This window comes from Rhinatrema bivittatum, chromosome 3 (assembly GCF_901001135.1).
Source record: "Rhinatrema bivittatum chromosome 3, aRhiBiv1.1, whole genome shotgun sequence".
NCBI classification, from domain to species: domain Eukaryota; kingdom Metazoa; phylum Chordata; class Amphibia; order Gymnophiona; family Rhinatrematidae; genus Rhinatrema; species Rhinatrema bivittatum.
The window spans coordinates 137,330,662-137,357,937 of NC_042617.1; the positions used below are offsets into that span (position 1 = coordinate 137,330,662).

The following is a 27,276-nucleotide window of genomic DNA, read 5'->3' on the forward strand; positions in this document are numbered from 1 at the left end:
TCGCGGGGACATGCAAGCACAGAACTGACAGTCCGCTTGTTTATGGCTCAGTCCCAAGCAGCGGTAACAGCGATCATGTCCGTCGGTAAAGGACATGATCTTACCGCAGGGACAGGGCTTGAATCCGGAAGGTTTCTTGGACATTTTCTCTCGAAAAAATCTTATGGTGTGGAGAATCGAGCTCCGCGTGCGCTCCCGCGCGCAGAAAAAACAGACTGAGGAGAATCTGTTACTTCCTGCGCGGGAACCCACGCGCAGCTGCAGAGGGATCAAAAAACTATACTCTGCTACTCAAGCTCCACCTCCCGGGCCCTGATGAACAGGTCCCATGACAGCATGGCTAATTCAGCCCTGCTATCGACAGGAAAATGTTGCTTCGAGTTTTGTCCAAGTACCCTGGAGATTGCCTATGTGAGCTCCCCAACCTAAGGTGGATGCATCTGTAGTTAAAGTTATCTGTGGAGCTGGTTGTTGGAAGGGTAGGCCCTTGCGCAAGTTGTCCCTGTTTGTCCACCAAAGGAGAGATGAACGTAATTGGTGGGTTATCTGAACTGGAGATGACAGTGGTTGAATTGCTTATATCCATTGTGATCTCAATGTCCATTGGGATATTCTCATGGCTAATCTGGCCATAGGAGTGACATGAACTGTGGAGGCCATGTGACCCAGGAGTGTTAGAAACTGATGAGCTGTCGCCTGTTTCTGAAAGCATAGCTGTTTTGCTAATGAGGAGAGTGTTTCCGGCCGATCTTCGGGTAGGAAGGCTCTTGATAGTATGGTGTTCAATTCTGCTCTGATGAACTGCAGCCGGTGAGATGAAATGAGGTGGGATTTTTGGTAATTGATGAGAAAACCCATCGAGTGGAGCAGATTGATTGTGAGTCTGAGAGAAGTAAGAGCTCCTTGTTGAGACTGACTTCTGATGAGCCAGTCGTCCAGGTAGGGAAAAATGTGTACACTTTCCTTGTGTAAGTGTGCCGCTACTATTGCTAGGCATTTTGTGAACACTCTGAGTGCTGAGGCAAGTCCGAAAGGTAGAACCTTGTATTGGAAATGCTGATGACCCACCAGGAAACACAGATACTTGCGATGAGGAGGGAATATTGGAATGTGAGAGTAAGCGTCTTGTAGATCCAGAGAACAGAGCCAAGTCTTCTGTCTGAAGAAGGGGAAGCAAGGTGCCCAAAGAGACCATCCTGAATTTCTCTTTTTGTAGAAATTTGTTGAGATTTCAGAGGTCTAGGATGGGACGCAGGCCGCCTGTTTTCTTTGGAATGAGGAAATAGCGGGAGTAGAATCCTCTGCCCTGCTGAGGCCAGGGTACCGGTTCTACAGCTCTGGCTCTCAAAAGGGTGGATAATTCTGCTTGGAGGAGAGAGTTGTGATCTGTGTTTATCCAAAGAGACTTTGGTGGAGAGTCTTTTGGAATTGATAGGAAATTGAGTTGGTAACCTTGTGATATTATGGAGAGTACCCATTGGTCCATTGTTATCCTTAACCAATGGTTGTAAGTAGGAGACTTGACCTCCTACTGGTATGGTTGGGTTGGGGTTGCTGAGTTGGCTGCTGTTCTCTGGCCTTGTCTCAAAAACCTGCAGCTGGGCCTGTTTGCGCTGGCGGTTGAGGCCTAGCGGTTCTAGGTTGTCTGGGCTGAGATCTCTGTTGTGGTCGGGAAGATCTGCCCCTAAGCGCTGGTGGATAGTACCTTCTTGTTGCGTTCGTGCCTGTTCTTGCCCTCGCTCCACCCTCTCTACCTCTGAGGCGACTCCCTTCGGGTCTGATGGACAGATGCTGCTGCGGCTTCTCCTCGCCATTCTTCCCGGAGTCCCTCGGCTGGCCCGACTCTGCGGATCCGCCATGTTCCAGATGACGTAGGGCGCGTGTGCGCGCTCCAAAGTTTGTACCAGCAAGGGCGCGAACCTCGGGGGCGTCCCCCCGTAGTGACGTCATCTACTTCCAGCATAAAAGGTCTTTACTTACGCTTACGAATCGAGTTAGCATAGGTTTGATTGCAGGGATCATTCCGACCCGCTTCATCCTACACTGCTCTGCCTCTTCAAACTTACCAGGGGTACCCGCTCCTCAGGGGCCCTGCTCTCTCCTCTTGTTTTCAGATTGCTAAGACGAGATCCGGTACTCGCTCCTCAAGGAAGCGATCGCAGACATGAACATAGTGAGTTTCTGTCGCATATAGGAACCGGTACTCGCTCCCTGAGGGCCCATGTTCCTAGAACTCTGAAGACTCTCTTCTGTCTAAGACGCTATCGCAGGTACGGAGATCGTGAGTTATTACAGATTGCAGATAGGAACCGGTACTCGCTCCTCGAGGGCCTATATTCCTTAAACCTTACGAAGACTCACTTCTATTTCAGAAGCTATTTCATATACAGATATTGTGAGTTCTTATTACAGTCTGCCTAGAAACCATTAAAGAGATAATTAACTGTGAGTTACCATCGCTCTCTCAGAGCTGTTCCTGGAACCAGGTACTCGCTCCTTGAGGGCCTAACTCTCTCCAGCTACTGAGCCTTCTTATTCATCTATGTGAGTGTATCATCTACTTCTGGTTATGTATCCAGCATACCCTGTCTACTCACTATCTATGAGTCTCTCTCTACAGCTCAGCTAACCCGGAGATAATTCCAGGATCTGAGGGACTTCAGCCCTGCCGGGCACATCAGCTCACTACTGCCACCTCTGGTGGTTCTACTACCTGTCTAATAAAGAGCTATCTGTGTCTGTCTCCATACTCCAGCCCCTCTCTTGATGTCCTCTTGAGGGTGCTGTCATCTGCCATCGACGCAAGGATTCACCATTCTACATTAGAGTGCTCATCTCTCACACCTCAAGAGCTGAGTACAACAAACTGCTACCTTGCAGTCTACCCTCAACTGTTGCTAACATCTTCTTCCTCAGGAACTGTATCATAACCATTTGCTACTTCTTGGTAGGAACCATACAGAAGGCCTACACCTCCCTCCAGGGAGACTCTCGTATATCAGTTGCCACTCTGTGTGGAGATTCATAACAGATACTATTTCTTCCTCTCTGGAAGAACAGATCTTAGATGGTTGCTGACCTCTCCTCTCTGGGGAACAACTCCATAGCAGCTTCTATTACAGATTGCTACGCAGCAGTCCTAACCTATAACACTGTTAACTTCTAGCAGACACTCTAACAAATTCATAATTCCGCCTCCTGGCAGGGTAAGCCATAACAGACTGCTAACTCCTCTCTTCTACAGGAGTCAGATTACAACAGATTGCTACTCTGCCCTCCTGACGGGGAAATCGATAACAGATTGCTAACTCTGCCCTCCTGGCGGGGTGATCGCTAACACTTCTTTGCCTGTAGTACGGCTTTCTGGTATCTTTTCTTGGATGACGACGTGACCCTAAAGAACAGTCTTGTGGGACTGCAGATAACTGATGCAGTGTATCTGTATGTTCTTTAAGTTGGGCTACTGCGTCCTGAACCTTTGATCCAAAAAGGTTGTCGCCCACACAAGGCAAGTCCACCAACTTATCTTGTACCTCAGGCCTAAGGTCAGAGGCTTTCAAACAGGCCCAACAGCGTGCACTGATCCCAGAAGCTGCAACTCTTGAAGAAGTTTCGAAGCTGTCATATGCAGCATGAACCTCATGTTTTCCAGCTTCTAGTCCTTTATGGACAATTTCATTGGTTACATCCTGGTACTGCTGAGGTAGAGAATCAGCGAACTGCTGCATTTGTTTCCAGAGATTTCTCTGGTACTGCGTCATGTAAAGTTGGTAAGATGCTATCCTGGAGTTCAGCATTGCTCCTTGGAAGACTTTCCTTCCTAGAGAGTCTAGGAATCTATGATCCTTCCCTGGTGGGGTAGACGAATGAGGTCGTATTCTTTTAGATTTTTTCTGAGCTGACTCGACCACTACTGATTGGTGTGGTAGTTGTGTCCTTTGATAACCAGGGATATGCTGTACTAGATATGTGGTGTCCATTCTATTGACTGGCAGGACTGAACATGGATGTTCCCACAATCTATGTTGTAACTCTACCAGGACCTCTTGAATAGGAATGGCTAGGACTTCTTTAGGGGGATCCACAAATTGAAGAACCTCTAAGGTTTGCTGTCTTGTATCCTCCTCAGACACTAATTTAAAAGGGATTGTGTATGCCATATCTTTTATAAAAGTGGTAAAGGATAAGTCCTCTGGAGGAGACTTCTTTCTTCCCTCAGGAGGAGATGGTTCAGACATAAAACTTTCTGATGATGAATCAGTGTTTCTATCCTCCCAGGAGTCATATGGTGTATGATATGACCGTTGATACCAGCGAGGAGAAGACCTCGCTGGTATCAACGGTACAACTGGTCTGGACAGTCCTGAAGGTCCTGGTTGAGGTTCATATAGTGGGGACGGACCAGGAGTATCTCCTATACCTGCTGGCTTAGTAGGGATAGGTTGTGATGGCATAGCACCGATGAGGGCATCGAGTTTTTCCATTAGTGGTTGAAAAAATGATACATCTGGTTGTATTGGAGTCCCTGATACGGGTACCAGCATCGGGAATGGCATCGGGAATGGTGATGGTCCTGGCATCAGGGATGGTCCCAGCATCAGTGATGACACCAGCATCGGTGTAGGCACCAGTGTCGGTGCGGGCACCAGCATCAACAATGGTATCAGCTTTGACGAGGGCACCGGCATCGGAGGAGTCATCGGTGTCGATGGATGTAAGTCCTGAAGCACTTCTCGCACTGCCTGGCAGATGAATCCACTCAGTTCCTCAGTTATAGCTGTTGCAGGCAGAGCAGCTATAAGTGGTGGCAGCGAAGGCGTCATCGGCTCTACCACAGGGCCCTGTGGTGGCTCGATGTCCGGCACTTCTAGAGGTGGGAAACGCCTTGGTGTAGCAGGCCTCGGTGATTCCTGTAGACGAGGTCACTTGGCTCCTGGCTGTTCCGGTGATAACAGGGCCTCCGGAATCGAGGAATGTCGATGCCGATGTTTTAGATGATGTTCAGTGGATTTTTCAAGCCCGGACGTTGATTTTGTCGATGCTGCAGACGGGGTCAGTGACGACCGGTCTCCCAAACCCTCCACTCGAGTTTTTTAATAATCAAACGTTTCGACGCTCCGGCTGGAAACGAATGGGTGGATGTCAATGTGGAAGGCAGTAACTGGATGTGGAAAAGGTGTTCCATCTTTTCCTGACGTGCCTTTCTTCCTTTGGTGGTCATTTCTGCACATTTTGGACACAACAAAACGTCATGGGATTGCCCTAAACATAACACTCACTCAAGATGTGGATCAGTAATCGACATAGTTCAATTACATTTAGGGCATTTTTTAAAATCCTGTGGCCATGATAACCAGGATAGCCATCGATGGCTATCTGACCAAAACATTTTGAACTCAAATTGAGTCGGAAACAAAAAAATTTACTCACCGGCCAGTGGTTGAAGAGAGACCCCGATGTGGGGAATGAGAAAAGAGGGATTTTTAATTTGTTTTTTAGACAAAGTTGTGTGAAGACATTCACATGGGGCTCCTGCTCCGTGATGCTAACTGCAGCGCGGAAAAACGAAGACTGAAGGGAGACCCCTGTGGCTCGAGGGATCATGGCATGCTGGGCATGCTCAATGGGCTCAATATGCCAGTCAAAAGTTTCTAGAAACTTTGACAGAAAGTTTTCCGTCAGTGACATCACCTATATGTGAGGACTAGCATCATGCTAGTCCTGGGATAAATATAAATCTTTTCTGGAGATCAATATATGAAGAGCCTGCTCACCCTTATGGGTGTGTAGTCTAGGAAAGAATGTAGGTAATACAAATAAATAAAATTCAGAAAATAATTTTTGGAGAAATTTAGGATAGGTTTTCCAAACTTTTCTGTTATGAAAAAATGAGTACAGAGTATGAGGGCTTGCAATTTACTTACTCTTCAAGCAGAAGTAACTGCTAATAAAAGTAAAACTTTCTAAGAAAGGAATTTGAGATCTGCCTTTGCCTATGGTTAGTATGATGGCTTTAAGAGCTGAGCAAAAACTACATTTAAATCCTAAGGAACAGGGAAGATTTTTTATTGGGGGGTTTCAGATATGTGAGGTCTTTCATGAATTTGGCAACTACAGGTTGATGGGAGTTAAGAGCACCATCCTAACTGTCATGCTTTAATAGAATTAAGGTGAATTTAGATGAAGAAACTTTTAAATCTGGAGTCAGATAGGTTTATTTCAGATACTGAAATTAAAAAAATAAAAAAGACAGGACAGTTAAAGAGGTTCTGACAAAATGTGAGCACCAGACAGAAAATCTTTTCCATTTAAAGTTGAAAGATCTTCTGAGAGTATTTTCTTGAAGCTAGATCTTTATTTACTTCAAAGAGCAACTTCATAAATGATACTAGTTAACTTGGAACATCCACTTAGTCAGAGCCAAAGACTGAAGATTGGGATGTATTTATTTTATTTATTTAAATTCTTTTACTATACCGATACTCAAGACGAGGTCTTATCGTACCAGTTTACAATAAACAAGGGAAACCAGTTAACAACAAGTAGAAGGTAAAGTTACATTAGACAGGAAGCGAAAAACATGGGAGATGGAAGACAGGAAAGATTTTAAACGATAACAACTGTAGAGTGATAAGATTAATCAGTTAAAAAACTTAAAAACAACTAAAAATCATATATCCTAGGCGATTATTAACATAATATATCCTGTGGGAGGAGGAGACAAGGGGGGGTGGTGTCAGGGCTGGGACTGGGAGGGGGGAGGGAATAGGGAGGAATCGAAGTGTGAGAGTCAATGTTGGTTGATAGATGTTCCTTCAACGGTAAGCATGTGCGAACAACCAAGTTTTCAGTTTTTTTCTGAAGGAGAGATGGCATTGTTCTTGGCATAAATCTGAGGGAAGCGAATTCCAATGGAGCGGACCTGCAGTCGAAATTGCTCGCTTGTAAATGGAGTTGTGGACCGAGGATTTTTTGGGGGGGACCTTGAGCGAACCTTTGTAGGCGGTTCTGGTCGGCCTTGCGGATGTATGTAGTTCGAGAGGGATGGCTATTTGGAGTGTAGATTGTTGGTAGACGGATTTGTGGATGATGGTGAGAGCCTTGAAGAGTATTCTGTAATGGATGGGTAGCCAGTGTAGGATTTTAAGAATTGGTGTGATGTGATCCTTACGACGTGTGTTTGTAAGGATCCTGGCCGCTGCGTTTTGCAGCATCTGTAGGGGTTTGGTAGAAGAGGTGGGGAGACCATACTGAAAACAGTATGGTCTAAGCCATACTGAAAACAGTATGGCTTAGAGCACTGAGCGAAAATCCTGTAAGTGTAGGAGCGGTCTTAGCTGCTTCAAGACCTGAAGCTTAAAGAAGCATTCTTTGGTTGTAGCGTTAATGAACTTTTTGAAATTCATTCTAGAGTCAAGGGTGGCCCCAAGGTCTCTAACCTGGCTTGCTAGTGGAGTAATTGTATTGTTGATGAAGGGGTTGTTATCGCTAGGGGAGATAACCAGGAGTTCCGTTTTGGACGTATTAAGGACCAAGTTGAGACTCGAGAGTAGAAGACTGATGTCGTGTAAGCATTTGTTCCAAAAATTTAGAGTAGAAGAGATGGGGTCCGAGATGGGAATTATGATTTGCACATTGTCCGCGTATATAAAATGGGTGAGATTGAGGCTGTTGAGTAGCTGGCATAAAGGGAGTAGATATATATTGAACAGGGTAGGGGAAAGTGAAGAACCCTGTGGTACTCCTTGATTTGAAGGGATGGGGTGGGATTCTTTGTCATTTATTTTAACTTTGTAGTGCCTGTTGTTCGGGAAGGATTTGGACCAGAGTAGTGCAGAGCCAGAGATGCCTATTTCCATTAGACGGTTGATGAGGATAGAATGGTGTAGAATGATGTAGAAGATTCCTACTGTGCTGTGTAATGAGAGATGGGAATCTCCACAATCTTATTGACTGCTGAATAGCTAGAAATTGAAACCACAGAAACCAAATTTAACAAGGCCCATGAAGAGCCATGAAAATTATTTGTCCCCCCTCTATTCTTAGTTTTTGAACTGGAGGAAATGCATAAAGAAGCCCTCGATCCCATGGAATTCAAAAAGCATCTGAAACCATTCTGTTCCTTACTGGTCTCCTGGAGCAGTATGGGAAAACTTGTTTAGAGATGTTGCCAAGATATCTTTTTGCAGACTGCCCCAGAATTGGAAAAGTTCCTGCATTATCTAATCATGTAGCGACCATTTGTGCGATTGTAGTTGATGACTTAATCTATTATCTGATTCTGGTTTCCCAGAAGAAAAATTACTTAGGAAATTGCCCATTTCCAAATCTTTGAGGTCTCTAGACAAAGACTGAAATAACCTATTCCTCCTTATTTGTTGATACAGAACATTGCTACTTGATTGTTTGGATCAACACCATCTTGTTCTTCAATCATGAAATAAACATCCTGTGTGCCTTGTGAATAAGGTGTGTGTGGGGGGGGGGGGGGGGGGGGGGAAGCCAGTTGATGTTTTCTAGAAGGGGAAAAATGTCAAAAGAGTTTATCCTGAAATTTTTCTTTAAGAATTTTCCGAAAATCCTTAAGTCCAAGATGGGTTGGAAACCTGATTACTTTTTTTAGAAGCAGAAAGTATTTGGAACAGAACTCCAGATTGCCTTCTTGTAGTGGAACCATTTCTACTGCACTGGCCATTAGGAGAAATGACAGTTCTTGCTGAAGGAACCTGATCTGTTTATTATCTAGAGGATTATTTGGGGGAGTAGACTTGAAATTCAGTCAGTATCCTTGTTGTATCATTTTTGGTACCTAATGGTCTGTTGTTACTAAAGACAATGCTGTTTTGAAACAGACAACCTTCCAGTGGAGGTAGGCTTCAGAAAGGTTAATAGGGAAGATCTGTTTAGATTACAAACAAAATTTAGGATTAGCCTTGGCCTTCATTTGCTATACAGGCTTAGGGTGTGATCTCTCTTTGGTACAAGACCTGTTCTGATGCTACTGAATACAAGAACACAGATAATGATATTGTTAGTATCTCTTTCTCAAACAGAAGTATAGCCTTCTATAACATTGATGCTGACCCTTTCTGGAATTAGAGAGTTTTTTAAATTGTAGCTGCTGAAAGGGTAAAGGGGTAGATTTTCAAACTATGCGAATAGGCCTACTTTTGCTGGCGCATCAGGCGCAAGCAAAAGTACGCTGGATTTTAGTAGATATGCGCGGAGCCGCGCGTATCCACTAAAATCCTGGATCGGCGTGCGCAAGGCTATCAATTCTGTATAGCCGGCGCGCGCCGAGCCGCGCAGCCTACCCCCGTTCCCTCCGAGGCCGCTCCGAAATCGGAGCGGCCTCGGAGGGAACTTCCTTTTGCCCTCCCCTCACCTTCCCCTCCCTTCCCCTACCTAACCCACCCACCCGGCCCTGTCTAAGTCCCCCCCTTACCTTTGTCGGGGGATTTACGCCTCCCGGAGGGAGGCGTAAATCCCCGCGTGTCAGCGGGCATCCTGTGCGCCGGGACGCGACCTGGGGGCGGGTCCGGAGGGCGCGGCCACGCCCCCGGGCCGCCCCGGGCCGTAACCACGCCTCCGGGCCCGCCCCCGAAACGCTCCCGGCACGCCCCCTAAATGCCGTGCGGTTCGGGCCCGCCCCCCCGACACGCCCCCCTCGGAGAACCCCGGGACTTACGCGAGTCCCGGGGTCTGCGCGCGCCGGTGAGCCTATGTAAAATAGGCTCACCGGCGCGCAGGGCCCTGCTCGCCTAAATCCGCCCGGATTTGGGCGGATTTAGGCGAGCAGGGCTCTTAAAATCCGCCCCAAAGAGAGTAACATAATGGCGGATTTTAAGAGCCCTGCTCACGTAAATCCGCCCGGATTTACGCGAGCAGGGCCCTGCGCGCCGGTGCGCCTATTTTACATAGGCCTACCGGCGCGCGCAGAGCCCCGGGACTCGCGTAAGTCCCGGGGTTCTCCGAGGGGGGCGTGTCGGGGGCGTGTCGGGGGCGGGTCCCGGTCGTCGCGGCGTTTTCGGGGCGTGTCGGCAGCGTTTTGGGGGCGGGTACAGGGGCGTGGCTACGGCCCGGGGCGGTCCGGGGGCGTGGCCGCGCCCTCCTTACCCGCCCCCAGGTCGCGGCCCGGCGCGCAAGAGGCCCGCTGGCGCGCGGGGATTTACGCCTCCCTCCGGGAGGCGTAAATCCCCCGACAAAGGTAAGGTGGGGGCTTAGACAGGGCCGGGTGGGTGGGTTAGGTAGGGGAAGGGAGGGGAAGGTGAGGGGAGGGGAGGGAACGGGGGTAGGCTGCGCGGCTCGGCGTGCACCGGCTATACAAAATCGATAGCCTTGCGCGCGCCGATCCAGGTTTTTAGCAGATACGCGCGGCTCCGCGCGTATCTACTAAAATCCAGCGTACTTTTGTTTGCGCCTGGAGCGCAAACAAAAGTAGGCCTATTCGCGGAGTATGAAAATCCGCCCCATAGTGATCTTTAATAAAGTACAGCGATCTTTAATAACATCTGACTCCTTTACTTTGTCTTCAAAGAAATTATTGCCCATGCATGGAACATCTGCAAGTTTCTCATGCACATCTTCATGGATTTCTGAAGCCCGTAGCCAAGCCATCCTTCTAGCTCCAACAGACACTGCAGAAGTTTTGGAAGAAGTATCATAGGCCGATCTGGTCCAATGCTTCCCTCATTCTTGAATTACTGAAATAAAATGGTCCATTTTATTTACTCGAAGCATTCTTGCAGTCTACATGCAAGAATTCATATATTTAACCACATGCAACTGATGAGCGGCTATTCTGGAGTTGAGCATGGCTGCTTTAACACCTTTTTTGCTATGCTATCCAACATCCTGACTAGAAGCAGAGTTGGAATGTGAGTTAGAGAATTTAGCCTTTTTTACAGTTGACTCTTCTACTACTGATTGATGCAAAAGCTGGACTTTGTGATGTCCAGTAGATAACTGAACTCTGTATATGAGATGTAACTTTCTTGCTACAGGAAATGAAGGCAAAGGTGTTTGCCACATTCTTGCTTGAAGCTCTTGAAACAGCCTGTGCATTGGAACTGCTTAGATTTATTTAAGCAAACCAAGCACATCTTCTCTAGGGTTCTGCTTCTTCTTGTAAACATAATAAAATTTCGTTAGCCATTTTTTGCACAAAGGCAGAGCATATCATGACTTCAGGAAGATATGTATTCCTAGGATGCTGAGGATTCTTCATCTTCTGAAAGGAATGAGAAGCATAAGATGACACTGTGCCTTCCTGTGACTCAGACAATAACAGGAAGGTCTTCGGGAGTTTTCCTATCTCTGGAAGAAGGTGAGTCACGAGATAGAGTATGCATCTTAATTTGGATCATTTCATCTCTACCATTTTTTATGATTTATATTCCGCTTTTTTCAGGTACTTCAAAGCGGATTACATTCAGGTACTGTAGGTATTTCCCTGTCCCCATTGGGTTCACAATCTAAGTTTGTACTCTGATATGGTGGAATAGTAGATTAACTGTCCAATATAGAGATTATAGTGTCAAGAATTGAAGACAATTCTACCGAAGGAGGAGGAGAAGGAGAAGGCAAGTCTGGCATATTAGTAGTTTTTCATAAATTTCAGCCACATTTTTCTACTAAGGGATATTTATCTCTTTTTTATTGGAGGAACCACTAGGGAAGAACTATCAGATTCTGGAACCACAACTGATATAGCCAATGGAATTTTTTGTTTTGCAGGTGAATCTTCAACCAAATCTTCATCTGTTTAATGCTAAAAGATAAAAATTGGTTCTTAGCTGCTTTCTTTCCTTTATTCCAAGCAGATGATGACAGAATCAAAGCTTCACTGTACACTACAGCATTTAAGATACTATGCCACCTACAGGCCTTCAGTTCTTTGCATCAATGCTAGAAATAAGAACACCTGACAAGCAAGGGAATAAATTTTCAGTGAATCAAAAAACATTCTCCACATCTCTAAAAGTGAAAGAACTACAACAAACTCAATGTTCTTGTATAGAACTATTATCTACATAGACAGAAATAAGAGCAGTCGTCAAACACCATGATTGGATTTCTGGACTGGTCTGGTTGGACTAATAGAAAATTAGCAGATAAGAGCTAATTTTTCCTTCCTTATCATCCACTAGACCAGTCTAGACTGATGGAATGTAACCAAGCCACTCTAATCTGGGAGGGTAACAGACGCTTGCGCCAAAGCAGTCATGTCGGACTCTAGAACTTCCAACTGAGAATATTAAGCAAAAGTACTCAAATAAAACAAAGTTGCCACCTTAGCAATGCCCTGCAGCAAAACCAGCAAAAAACACACCACCTAGGAAGCCACCGGGCCCTTTATAGAGGGAACCTGCAAGCCTTCAGGAACTGTTAAACCTCTTGGCAATATACGTCAAGGAAATTCACTGCTTAATCTATCCAGCTAAAAATACCTTAGATGCCTGGAACACATCTAGCATGGATTAATCTAAGCGAAGTCTTGCGTCACAAATCTGCTACATTTTTTTTGACGGGGTTAATATACGTGGATAAATGTGAATCAGTAGATGGATTTTCAGAAGGCGTTTGACAAAGTCCATCATGAAAGGCTTCAAAGAAAACTAAAACATTATAGGATAGGAGGTGATGTCCTTTTGTGGATTGCAAACTGGTTAAAAGACAGGAAACAGAGTAATATTAAATAATTTTCTCAATGAAAAAAGGTAAACAGTGGAATGCCTCTGGGACCTGTACTTGGACTGATGCTTTTCAATACATTCATAAATGATCTGGAAAGGGATATGACGAATGAGGTGATCAAATCTGCAGATGATACAAAATTATTCATAGTAGTTAAATCACATGCAGATTGTGATAAATTGCATAAGGACCTAGCAAGACTGGAAGATTGGGCATCCAATTGGCAGATAAAATTTAATGTGGACAAGTACAAGGTGATGCATATAATGAAAAGTAACCCTTCCTGTAGTTACACGATGTTAGGTTCCATATTAGGAGTTACCACCCAGGAAAATGATCTAGGCGTCATAGTGGATAATACATTGAAATTGTCGGCCTAGTGTGCTACGGCGGTCAAAAAAGCAAAAAGAATGTTAGGAATTATTAGGAAGGGAATTGTGAATAAAACAGAGAATGTCACAATGCCTCTGTATCCCTCCATAGTGTACCTTGAGTACTGTGTGCAAATCTGGTCGCTGCATGTCAAAAAAAAAAATTGTTGCACTGGAGAAGGTACAGAGAAGGGCGATCAAAATGATTAAGGGGATAGAACAGCTCCCCTGTGAGGAAAGGCAAAGAGGTCAGGCTTGTTCAGCTTGGAGAAGAGAAGGCTGAGGGAGGATATGAGAGTCTATAAAATCATGAGAGGACTAGAACAGGTAAATGTGAATGAGCTAGTTACTCTTTCAGATAACAGAAGGACTAAGAGGCACTCCATAACACTCGTCTCCCCTTCCCTCATCAAGCCCACCTCTATTTATTGGTTAAACTATCTAGTTATGGTTAAACTATCTACCTCTATTTATTGGTTATACTATCTTCTACTCTCATTACCTAGGTCCACTTGACCCTCTAATACTCCCTACTTGTTCTTTGACCCCTTGTTAATTGTAACTTTATAAATCAATTTCTCATCTTTTGGTTTATCACCGTTGATCTGTAAACCGATGTGATAGGCTTATGAATGTCGGTATAAAAAAGTTCTAAATAAATAAATAACGTTAGCAAGTCGTACATTCAAAATAAAATCAGAGAAAATTATTTTCCACTCAACACACAAACTCTAGAAGTCGTTGCTGGAGAATGCGGTTAAGTAGCTGGGTTAAAAAAGGTTTAGATAAGTTCCTAGTGAAGTCTATAAACAGCTACTAATCAAATTGACTTAGGGAATAGCCACTGCGATTAGTGGCATTAGTAGCATGGGATCTACCATATTTACTCATGTATAAGTCGAGAAATTTATGCCAGAAAATAAGCCCAAAGAAGCTGGCTCGACTTATGCACGCATAGTGTATGGTAGTTATGCACAGTTTTGGATTTTTTTAGATCAAAATTTCATTAAAAAAAAAAAACCCAAACAAACCCCAAACCAGCCCCAACCCTTCAAACTTCATTAAGTATAAAGCCCCCCCATCCTCCTGACCCCTGCTGGACCACCAGGGACAGGAGGGGCGGCCATGGGGAGAGAGGGAAGTATTCAAACAGGGAGAGCAGCCATGGGGGAGGGGGGAAGAACATAAGAAACTGCCATACTGGATCAAGACCAAGGGTCCATCAAGCCCAGCATCCTGTTTCCAACCGTGGCCAAACAAGGCTAGTAGTACCTGCAAGTACCCAAAACTAAGTATTTATTTATTTACTTACTTATTTATTTATTTAAAATCTTTTATATGCCGTCATTTAGTGTTGCACCATCACAATGGTTTACATATAGGCACATATATTTAGTTTGGTTACAAATGTATTTACAAGAGTGCCATTACAATGTCGGTAAATGCTTATATAAAATAATGGATATGATAATTGGCATGGATCTGGTCCATGTATATGATTAATATGATAATCATACAAGGGTTGTGCTTAAGCTGGAGTTCTCTAACATAATTATTGAGTATAAAATAAAAAATTAAATTAAAAATTGTGGTACCACGCATCTAGGTAACCTTGTTCTGTGTTTTTTCATTCTCTGTTCTCATTGTGAAATGCTTTTCTGAATAGCCAGGTTTTTAAGCTTTTCTTGAAAATGCAATTTAAATTTCTTTAGTAATTCTATTGCATCTCAAAGAAGGCATTTAAAGCAAAACAGTTCCCCTCTAATATGTGCTCCAGGTGTGGTTTTGCAGTTGGTTCTTACACGCACGTATTTTGGTCGTCCTCATATTTATTCATTCTGTTTCAAGGTGGAAGAAATAGGCGCTACAGTCATTGGGTTTCATATCCCCAATGACCCAAACATCTGGCTCTTTGGTAATTTCTAATGTGTTCTGCAAGAGTAAGAGCCGAACATATGTCTCTTACTGAGAAAAATGGGCCTGATTGGCAAGACAGTTACGTATACTTGCTCACTGGACTGATGACACACTCCCTAATCCAGACTTCCATTTCTCTAGAATGGTGAAATTATTCACTTTTGAATATCTTACAGCAAGGTCAGATACTCCCAAATACTTTCATTCTATGATGAGCATCTGAGGACTTTCTATGTCTATCTTTCTCCTACTATTCGTATGAATACAGTTGGTGTATAGGGCTACTAATATTTCTTCCTGCCTCTTAACTAGTATAAGACAATGGGCTATGATCCGATTTATGATGTTTTGTATTTCCACCATGACATAATGACTCAAGAAAATGCCCTGAACAAGTGTCTTTCAGTTGTTTGCCTTAGGCGAAGACAATATCTCCTTACAGCTTGTTATGCTAACCTCTAAACATCAGTCTCCCGCTAACAGGTATACCTTTAAAGGGGGGGGGGGGGGAGTTTGGGTTGGAGAAGGGTAAATTTGAAGCAGGTTCTTACGTATGTTCACCAGTTCACAAAACCTTTGCTCTGAATTTTATCTTGTTGTTATGGATGCTGTTTACTTCTTATGTTGCATAGCTGTACACGATTCTTTCTTGTCGACCATGACTCACTGTCATGGTCGACATAGTGAGTCATGTACTGCATCTGAAATATCCAATAAATATGATAAAAAAAAATATTTAATCTGCCATTTGGATGCCCAATCTTCCAGTCTCACGAGGTCCTCCTGCAACTTATCACAATCCGCATCTGATTTAACTACTCTGAATAATTTTGTATCATCTGCAAATTTGATAACATCGCTCGTCATATTCCTTTCCAGATCATTTATAAATATTGAACAGCACTGGTCCAAGTACAGGCACTCCACTGTTTACCCTTTTCCACTGAGAAAATTGACCATTTAATCATACTCTCTGTTTCCTGTCTTTTAATCAGTTTGTAATCCACGAAAGGATATCGCCTCCTATCCCATGACTTTTTAGTTTTCTTAGAAGCCTCTCATGAGGGACTTTGTCAAACACCTTCTGAAAATCCAAATATACTACACATTTATCGGTTCACCTTTATCCACATGTTTATTAACCCCTTCAAAAAAGTGAAGCAGTATTGTGAGGCAAGACTTCCCTTAGGTAAATCCATGTTGACTGTGTTCCATTAAACCATGTCTTTCTATATACTCTATGATTTTGATATTTAGAGTAGTTTCCACTATTTTTCCTGGCACTGAAGTTAGGTTTACTGATCTATAATTTCCCGGATCGCCCCTGGAGCCCTTTATAAATATTGAAGTTAAATTGGCCACCCTCCAGTCTTCAGGTACAATGGATGATTTTAATGATAGGTTACGAATTTTAACTAACAGATCTGAAATTTCATTTTTTAGTTCCTTCAAAACCCTGGGTTGCATACCATCCCGGCCAAGTGATTTGCTACTCTTTAGTTTGTCAATCTGGCTTACTACATCTTCCAAGTTAACAGTGATTTGGTTCAGTTCATCTGACTCATTACCCTTGAAAACCATCTCTGGAACCGGTATCTCCCCAACATCCTCATTAATAAACACAGAAGCAAAGAATTCATTTATCTTTCTGCAATGGCCTTATCTTCCCTAAGAGCCCCTTTAACTCCTCGGGCATTTAACGATCCAACCGACTCTCTCACAGTTACTTGCTTTGGATATATTTTTAAAAGGTTTTATTATGAGTTTTTGCCTCTACGATCAACTTCATCTCAAATTCTCTTAGCCTGTTTTATAAATGTTTTACACTTAATTTGACAATGCTTAAGCTTTTTCCTATTTTCTTCAGATGGATCCTTCTTCCAATTTTGAAGGATTTTTTTGGGCTAAAATAGCCTCTTTCACCTCACCTTTTAACCATGCCGGTAATCGTTTTGCCTTCCTTTCACCTTTCTTAACGCGTGGAAATCATCTGGACTGCGCTTCTAAGATTGTATTTTTAAACAATGTCCATTCCTGTTGAACACTTTTAACTTTTAGAGATGCACCTTTCAGTTTTTTCTAACTATTTTCCTCATTTTATCAAAGTTTCCCTTTTGAAAATTTAGTGTTAGAGCTGTAGATTTACTTATTGTTCCCCTTCCAGTTATTAGTTCAAATTTGATCATGTTATGATCACTATTGCCAAGTGTCCCCACCAACATTACCTCTCTCACCAAATCCTGTGTTCCTCTAAGCCAGGGGTCGGGAACCCATGGCTCGCGAGCCAGATATGGCTCTTTTGAGGGCTGCATCTGGCTCGCAGACAAGTGTCGCCATACTTCGCGGTTCCCCGCTGACCCAGCTGCTCCCCGGTCCTCCGCCGCCCGGACTTAAAATGCTGTCAGCCCGGGCGGAACGCGGCAGGACAGCTGGAGTCAGCGGCACCGGCGTGCTCTCTTCTCCTCCCCCCCCCCCCCCCCGCGGCCCGGAAGAGGAAGTGGAGAGCATCGGGTGCCTGCGCGGGAAGAAGAGACCACACTAGCGTGGTCTCTTCTTCCGTGCAGGCACCCGATGCTCACCACTTCCTCTTCCGGGCCGCGGGGGGGAGGAGAAGAGAGCACGCCGACTGGAGTCATCCGGGTGCCTGCGCGGGAGTCATCGGGTGTCAGCCGGGTGCCAGCGCTGGAGTCATCGGGTGCCTGCGCGGGTCTTCCCGCGCAGGCACCCGATGCTCTCCACTTCCTCTTCCGGGCCGCGGGAAGAAGAGAGCACGCCGGTGCTCTCTTCTTCCCGCGGCCCGGAAGAGGAAGTGGAGAGCATCGGGTGCCTGCGCGGGAAGACCCGCGCAGGCACGCTAGTGTCCGACGGGAAGAAGACTGCAGCGCGGCTCGGAGGAAAATGAAAATCTTCAACCGCGGCCGATGGGACTCCGCCTTCGCCTCCGCGAGGGCTGAAAATGAAGGAGGTTAGCGTTGGGAGGTGGCTGCTGCTGCCGCGAGTTCCCGGGGGGGGGGGGGGGGGGGGGGGAGAGAGAGAGTGAATGAGCGAGCAAGCATGTGTGTTTGAGATCCTGTGTGTGTGAGTGAGAGATTGCATGTATGTGAATGATTGAGAGCCTGTATATGTGAAAGAGAGTATGTCTGTGATTGAGATCCTGCCTGTGAGAGAGAGAGCATGAATGTAAGTTTACCATTGGGAACCTGTATGTGTAAGTTTGTAATTGAAAACCTGTTTGTTTGAAAGAGTATGTGTGTATGATTGAGATCCTTTGTGTGTGAGAGAGATCATGTGTATGTATGATTAAGAGCCTGTGTGTATAAGTAAGAGAGAGATCATGTGTGTCTGTGTCTGATTGACAGCTGGTTTAGGTGATGGAGCATGTGAGTATGTGATTGAGAGCCTGTGTTTAAATGAGAGAGAGAGACCATGTGTGTCTGTGTGATTGAGAGCTGATTTAGGTGAGGGAGCATGTGAGTATGTGATTGAGAGCCTGTGTTTTAAATGAGAGAGAGAGACCATGTGTGTCTGTGTGATTGAGAGCTGATTTAGGTGAGGGAGCATGTGAGTATGTGATTGAGAGCCTGTGTTTAAATGAGAGAGAGAGACCATGTGTGTCTGTGTGTGATTGAGAGCTGATTTAGGTGAGGGAGCATGTGAGTATGTGATTGAGAGCCTGTGTGTAAATGAGAGAAAGAGAGGACATGTTTGTAAGCATGTGAATGAGAGTCTGTGTGTGAGAGAAAAAGACAGCATGTATTTATGTGATTGAAAGCCTGTGTGTGTGTAAGCGTGAAAAGATAGACAGCATGTGTGTAAATGTGTAATTAAGAGCCTATATAAGTGAGAGAGAAAAAACATTTGTATATGTGAGTGACTGAGAGCATGTGTGTATAGGTGTGTCATTGAGAGCCAGTGTGAGAGAGAGCGCTGGTATGTGACTGAGAGAGGAGAAAGTTCCAAGCAAACCACCCCACCTCCTGCTAATTCAGAACAATCTCAGGACACCTGGATATCAAACGTTCCCAGGTATGCAGAGCAAAAAAATTTTTGTATCCTTATTATTTTTCATTACTGGATCTTTGTGTCTGCTATTTTGAAATATTTTGTTGGTATCTGGAAATGTTTTATATGAGTTTTTAATTATTGGATATTCCACTCATCAGCTGTTTTGAAATATGTTCTTTTTGTTAGTACAGTTTTACTGCTGATGATTTTATATTTCTTGATTTGTTTTATAAGGATGTGTGATGTTTCTTTTTTCCTTTGTTACACTGCATACAGAGACTCTGGCTTGTTGCAGTTTCCAATTCAGTTTTTGTCTGCATGCTTCTTGTTATGCGTTTTGGTCTCTTTATTCTATGTTAGGTGAGGGACAGCACGTGATTCAGGTGAGGTTTTCTGCTGGCGTCTAGTTTCTGTGTAGGACTCTATAGCAGCCTGACTTGGTCCGTTTTCCTAATAGGAGATGTATTGGTGTCTTTAGGCCTGGTGTAATATTTTCAGAGACTTATTGTACTTTAAAAGTGTGATCTTACATAAAATGCACACATTTACTTGTATTTAGTTTTAAACATATTGTATGGCTCTCATGGAATTACATTTTAAAATATGTGGCGTTTATGGCTCTCTCAGCCAAAAAGGTTCCTGACCCCTGCTCTAAGCATTAAATCTAAAATAGCTCCCTCTCTCATTGGTTCCTGAACCAATTTCTCCATGAAGCAGCCATTTATTCCATCCAGGAACTTTATGTCTCTAGCAGGTCCTGATGTTACATTTAGCTTCCCTGATTTCTCTTAGCATTTCATCATCTGTCTGACCATTTTGTCCAGGTGGACGGTGGTATACTCCTATCACTATACTCTTACCCAACACACATGGGATTTCTACCCATATAGATTCTACTGAGCATTTAGTCTCTTGTATGATCTTTATTCTGTTGGACTGTATACACTCCCGGACATAAATTGCCACACCCCCAACAAGTTGATCCTCCCTATCATTGTGATATAATGTGTACTCTAATATAGCACTATCCTATCGGTTATCCTCTTTTCACTAGGTCTCTGAGATGCCAATTATGTCTATCTCATCATTTACTGCTATATAACTCTCCCATCTTACTTCTTAGACTTCTGGCATTGGCATTCAGACATTTTAAAGTATGTTTTTGTTTGTATTAACAATCTGCTTTTCAGTTGATATGGATAATTTGAATTCAAATAGGATTCAGATAGGAAGGTCAGCCATGGGGGGGAGGCAAGGCTTCATACAGTAGGGACATTTTCTTATGGGACACTTTATTCTGCTTTTAAAAAATAAATAAAAGCGATTTTCTTAAGTTATCTGTTTGTTTCTTACTATGATTTCACCATTTCATAAGCCCCCTAGGTTTTACCCTTGACTTGTCCACAGGTGACAAATAAATCTTGATTTTGGGGCCCAAAAAATACCCTCAACTTACAGAGAAGTATATACGGCACTTAATGTTTGGATACTTGCTAGGTACTTGTAACCTGGGTTGGCCACTATTGGAAACAGGATGCTTGGCTTGATGGACCCTCAGTCTGACCCAGTATGGCAACTTATGTTCTTAAATATCATAAGAGTACCCTTCAACCATCCCAGACATGAAGATCCTTGATGCAAGACCCCTTGTCCATACATGATTTGTAGAATGAAGGCAATTCTCCCTCAATGCCATTTTCAGTAACAAAAAAATGGCACAGTACATATCAACATTCTATGAACTGAGAACTTGAGGACTAGTTCCTTACAAGATAAGGCCTGCAATTTTGAATTATGCCTTATGGAACTGATAGCCACTAAAAACACCATTATTGAGTCAATCTCTTCAAAGACATATATCAAAGAGTCTCAAAAGGAGCCAACCAAAACCCCTTCACTACCAAATTAAGGATCTACTGAGGTACCAACTCCCAGACTAGAGGCTCTCAATTCCCTCTTTAGAACCTAGAGGAATTTAAGAGTCAAGCCCTTCTGCAACCTCTCCTGCAACAAAGTCCAGAACAGACTGCACTGTAGCTGTGAATAGAGAGAATCCAGACTCCAAGCACCATTGCTCAAACATCCTCCTTACTCGCACATAAACCAGAGACGTAGAAGCTTTTCTGGACCAAAGCAAAGTGAACAGCACTTTGGAATAGCCCTAATTTCTCAACTTCTCTTCTCAAAAGCCAAATGCAGATTTGCCTGGATTAAGTGGATCACATTTTTCTCGCGGCTTAGCTTTTGAGAAGAGAAGTTGAGAACATAAGTGATCACATTTGCAGAGACGTGCTAAATCTCAGTGGACCTTCCAACTTGAACCAAAGCTTCCTGGGTCCATCCAGAGTTAGAAGAATCTTCCTGCTGAGCAGAAGCCACAGTGGACAAAACTTAAATAAGATTAAGTTGTGGCCTCCGCTCAGATACAGCATTGGACCTTTCTGCTCTGAGCTCTGTCCCGTAACTGAAGAACCTTGTACCTTAGAGTTCCACACAGCTACCATAAAGCCTATTTGAGAAACTCCCCACATGGACTTAACGCCTCTTGCATGAGTTCCACTCCCCAGGATTCAAAATGTGCCTGCTGCTAAAGTCTGTTGCACATTCTCCACCCCGACGATGTGAGAAACCAACACAGCTAAAAGATATTAGTCTACCCATTGGACAAACCACCTCACTTTGAGAGTAGCTGCCTGTCTCCTGGTCCCTCCCTTGTCTGATTATGTGTGCTACTGCCGCAGCATAGTCCTGTTCTGGCATCTTCAAGAACTGCATCTCAAATAGTATTCTCTTGTATAATTGCAGAGACCATGGTATCCACTCTAGGCAACTTTATAGTATAGCTTTACCATGGCTCTGCCAAACTTTAACCTTGCTTCTAGAAAATCCCCTTCCTATAAAGACTAACGCTTTCACCATTCTATGATAAGAAAAGGGTTTTGCGGGCCCCCACAGCCCTCTTAAAATAGAACTCTCCCCCTCCAGATCCGGCTCTGCTTTCTTCTTTTAATACCCAGTTCCACAACAGCCTGGGTAATCATGGCAAACAAATCATCTCTCTTAAAATGAAGGGCCACTTAGGATCATCCCCTTCAACAATGGGAGTCTCTTCTAGACCTTCAGAGTCCGGATCAGTTCCCTCTGGGACTGCCCTGGGAGTTTCTCCACAAATTCCTCTCCCTATACTATGGATACCAAATCAAAAACAACACATGGGTCCAACTGACTCTGATTAGGGCAAGAAGGAATCGCTGAAGAACCCCCCCCCCCCCCCCCCCCCCGAAAGCCCTGGGTCGAAGAAGTGTCAGAGCAAGCTTGTTCTTTTTTAAATGAAAAAGTCTGTGCATTAAGAATTCAAATCCTGAGTCAAAAAGACTCAGCTGAGATGAGTTCAACCCAGATGGGAAGACAGATGTCTTAACCTCCTTCCTCCATGTTGCACAAACATTCCCCTCTATTGGAGCCAGGGCCAGTGGCTCAGAGAAGGCCCTTCTGCCTTCCCTCTGCAACATGGGAGGAAACAAAATGGCTGCCATTCCTGCTCTGCCACGATCACTTGCAGCAGGCCCAGAATCAGAATTGGAAAATAGTGTTTTTGAACAGACCTACCTTGACTCGAGGGCTTCAGGGAAATACCCAGAATTGCCTTCTCTGCCTCCAGATCATGCACTGCACCAGTCAGAGAACCGGATCGCTCCTTGCCACCCCCTCCCCATGCAGGAGAAGTCTTACTTCGTTCAGCAAGAGATATATTAAGATCGTGCGGAACCAACTCCACACTGCTCTGCAAATGCAGCCGCTTACTCTCTCTCTTCTGCCATTGGTAATGGCCTCTCTGTGAGCCCCAGAATCCCAAAATGACTGGCAGCAATTTAAGACAAAGCATGATTCTCCCTGAACCAGGAGCTCCAGTGTGGCCAAAATCCCTTACTTTCTCTTTTAATTTTTAAAACTTTCTTACAGCTTTTTGAAAGATAACAGGAATTTCCCTGATCCTAAGCAACAGAATCTAAGAGCAGACAGCAACACCAGAGAAGAGAGAAGAAGTAAGGGAATGAGGGAGCAAGTTCCACTGGCTTTCAAATCTCCCTCAGTGAAGGAGAGGTGTACTTAGAATGTCACTGACCCTGATGGTCCCTACTCGATCAGGAGGATAACCCCCTACCCCCAAGGGACCTGCCCACTCTTGGGAGTAATTTGTCCACCAGGACAGCTGACTGCAGGTAGGACACCTGTACCATCTGCTGGAGACAGAGAATATTGATGGACTACTGGTAGTACAGTATCATATGTACAGTAGTGTATGGTGAAGCTTTGATACTCTGTCTCCATCTGCTGGTAGGGGAGAAAAACCCATCAGAAAAACCCATGGTCTGGAGAATGATAAGGATATGCATGCTGGCATTGAGAAGATATAGGTGTTGACAAGTTTCTGCTTCCTTTATTACTGGACGGCACCAGAAGAATATCTGTGTTTCAGAGAGTTTCAATAGACAGCATCGGTCTCCATGCTGATCTCTTGTGTGTATCATGTGCCACAGAGGACTTCTTGTCTTTTTCTGCACCAAAGCTCTCTGGTGAAACAGCATCAGTATCCCTTATCACCAAAGAGCATAACTTATCTCCCTCTTTACCGAATGGAAAATGGTTCATGCACCATGCCTAAACCAAATCATTATGCTAAGCATGAAAGGACTCTGCCTTTTAAACTTTTGGCGAAGGTTCCTCAGCTGTTGGCCATTTTCTCCTCTTCCCCAAGGAAGAGGTCTGAAGTGACTCCAGAAAATCCCAAAGTTCATCCTGTTTAACCTTCTGGGAACATGCAAACACAGACCACCCTATTAGGCACATCATGAGTAAAGCCCAGAGATCTGACACACCATGCTGCTCTGTTAAGGATTTGCACTTCTTGGTATTGAATCTCAGCTGCCATATCTTCAACCACTCTTCCACCTTCCTTAAGTCCCATCTCATTCTCTCCACTCTGTTGCAGATATTAGTATCATCTGCAAAAGACAGACCTTACCTTCTATCCCGTCGGCAATGTCGCTCACAAAGATATTGTACAGGACCGGTCCGAACACCGATCCTTGCGGCACTCTGTTTAACACCGCACTCTCTTCAGAGTAAGTTCCATTTACCGTCACACATTGTCTTCTGTAAGTCAACCAGTTTGCAATCCAGGCCACCACCTTAGCACCCACTCCTAAGCTTCTCATTTTATTCACAAGCCTCCTGTGCGGAACAGTTTCAAAAGCTTTGCTGAAATCCAAGTAGATGACATTGAGCGCTCTTCCTCTATCTAATTCCCTAGTCACCCAATCAAAAAAGTCAATCAGATTTGTCTGACAGGACCTTCCCCTGGTGAATCCATGTTGCCTCTGGTCCAACAATTCTTCTGTCTGTAGATAGTTCACTATTCTTTCTTTCAGCAGTGACTCCATTACCTTTCCTACCACCGAGGTGAGGCTAACCGGCCTGTAGTTTCCAGCCTCCTCTCTGCTCCCACTCTTGTGAAGCGGGGCCAACACCATTCTTCTCCAATCACTCGGCACCACTCCCATTTCTAGGGATCTATTGAACAGGTCACACAGTGGACCCGCCAGCACATCTCTGAGCTCCCTTGGTATCCTGGGATGGACCTCATCAGGCTCCATAGCTTTGTCCACTTATTATTCCTAGCTCTTCTCATACATTCTCTTCTGTAAATGGAGTTACATCTACTCCACTCTCCTCCGGTTTCTTGTTAACTAGCGATGGTCCTTCTCCAGGGTCCTCTTTAGTGAACACTGAACTGAAGTATTCGTTTAATACTTCTGCCATTTCTTTGTCGCTCTCCACACATTGATCCTTTTCACCTTTCTATTTCATTTTACCACTTGGATCTTTTCTCCTTTCTTTGATGTATCTGAAAAATGTTTTGTCACTTCGCTTTACCTCTTTGGCAATCCTTTCTTCCGCTTGACTTTTTGCCGTCTTGATTACTTTCTTAGTCTCCCTCAGTTTCACCAGATATTCTTCCTTGTGCTCCTCCCTTTGGGATTCTTTATAATTCTTGAACGCTGTCTTTTAGCTTTTATTTTGTCAGCCACCTCCTTTGAGAACCAGATTGGTTTCATTTTTCTTTTGCTTTTCTTTACTTTTCTAACATATAGATTAGTTGCCTTGATAATTGCTCCTTTTATTTTGGTCCATTGTTGTTCCACATCTCTTTTGTTCTCCCAGCCTTCTAGTTCTTCTTCCAGATAATGCCCCATTTCATCAAAGTTTGTGTTTTTGAACTGCAAAACTTGGGTCTTCGTGCTTCTCCGTATTCTATTTGTGATATGAAACCATACCGTTTGATGATCACTGGTGCTGAGGTGGGCACCCACCTGGACATTAGAGACATTATCTCCATTGGTGAGCACTAAATCGAGTATAGCTCCCTCCCTCGTGGGTTTCATTACCATTTGTTTGAACAGAGCCCCTTGCAGGGCATCCACTATCTCTCTACTATTGTTAGGTTCCGCCAAAGGGATTCTCCAGTCTACATCCGGCAGATTAAAATCTCCAACAATCACGACTTCTCCCTTCTTTCCCATCTTTTGGATGTCTTCAACCAGATCTCTGTCAAGCTCTTCCATTTGATTTGGAAGCCTGTAAACCACTGAAATAAAAATGGATGCCCCATCATCTTTTTTTAGGTCGACCCATAGTGCTTCTTCTTTGCCCCATCTTACTGCCGCTCAGATGCTTGGATATTGTTTCTGACATAACGAGCCACTCCTCCCCCTTTCCTGTCCTCTCTGTCCTTCCTTAACAAGTTATAGCCCGGTATTGCCATATCCCAATCAAGAGATTCCGTGAACTACGTCTCTGTGACAGCAACATCCAAGTCCGCCTCTACCATTAGGGCTTGCAGATCTGGGATTTTATTGCCCAAACTACGAGCATTTGTGCTCATAGCTTTCCAGCTTTTCTCGTTCAGGTTACTGTTTTTCTTGTACTCCTTTTGTGACTTATTTAGTTGAGTTTTGTTATCAATTTCACCCTTTTCCATTACATTTGTATTTGTATTTGGGGGGTGACATTCTAATTTCTTTCTGCCACCCTGGCATCTAGTTTAAATGCCTTATGACATAGGATTTGAATTTATCTCTTAGCATCCTTTTTCCTGCCACAGACAGATGTAAAAGAATATCAAAAATACACCAAACAGTACAGCGAACTGTTAAACTAGACAAAAACAATCAAGAGCTGTGCTCTGTCGCTGTCAGTGAATAAACTTTTAAATGGTATGTTGTATTTTATGTATTGTTTTAATAAAGTAAATACCTACACAATAAATGGAGTGAATTTAATCAAAAAATGTGTATGTGGATTAATTTACCAAAATAATGAATGGAGTCGGAGAAAGGTTTCATACATGGTGTAGGTGCCCAGCACCACTGTTGAGGTGGTCTTATAATCATTAACCTTCCTCCTCCTCCTCGAGTTTTTTTAACAATTTTTTAAAAAAAGTTTTGTTGAAATTTGTGTTATCCCAAAGAAAACCTGAAGATTCTTCCGTGGCAATATAATATTTTTAAGTGCGTGTTCTGCAAATATTAACTAGATGAGACTCTAAAAGATGTCAATAAAGGGTATATAAACAGACTTCCCCGGTTATGGTTGGTGTGCCCATCTTCTTGCTGGTATTCATGTCTGAAACATGTCGGGACTACCAGCAAGAAGATGGGCACACCAACCATAACCGGGGAAGTCTGTTTATATACCCTTTATTGACATCTTTTAGAGTCTCATCTAGTTAATATTTGCAGAACACGCACTTAAAAATATTATATTGCCACGGAAGAATCTTCAGGTTTTCTTTGGGATAACACAAATTTCAACAAAATTTTTTTTAAAAAACTGTTTAAAAAAACTCGAGGAGGAGGAGGAAGGTTAATGATTATAAGACCACCTCAACAGTGGTGCTGGGCACCTACACCATGTATGAAACCTTTCTCCGACTCCATTCATTATTTTGGTAAATTAATCCACATACACATTTTTTGATTAAATTCACTCCATTTATTGTGTAGGTATTTACTTTATTAAAACAATACATAAAATACAACATACCATTTAAAAGTTTATTCACTGACAGCGACAGAGCACAGACAGATGTAAGCCATCCTTGACAAAGAGCTTTTTACTGTTCCATACACGGCCCCAGTCCCCGATAAATCCAAAACTTTGTTCCATACACCAGGATTTGAGCCATACATTGAAGTTATTAATATGGCTTAGCCTCTCCTTCCCC

General features: G+C 43.8%; 1 protein-coding gene across 3 annotated transcripts in view; it reads right to left on the bottom strand.

Moving 5' to 3' along the window:
- CFAP36 (cilia and flagella associated protein 36) overlaps positions 1 to 27,276 on the bottom strand; it is a 354,349-nt gene that overhangs the window by 232,981 nt on the left and 94,092 nt on the right. The gene's annotated exons all lie outside the window — the stretch shown is intronic.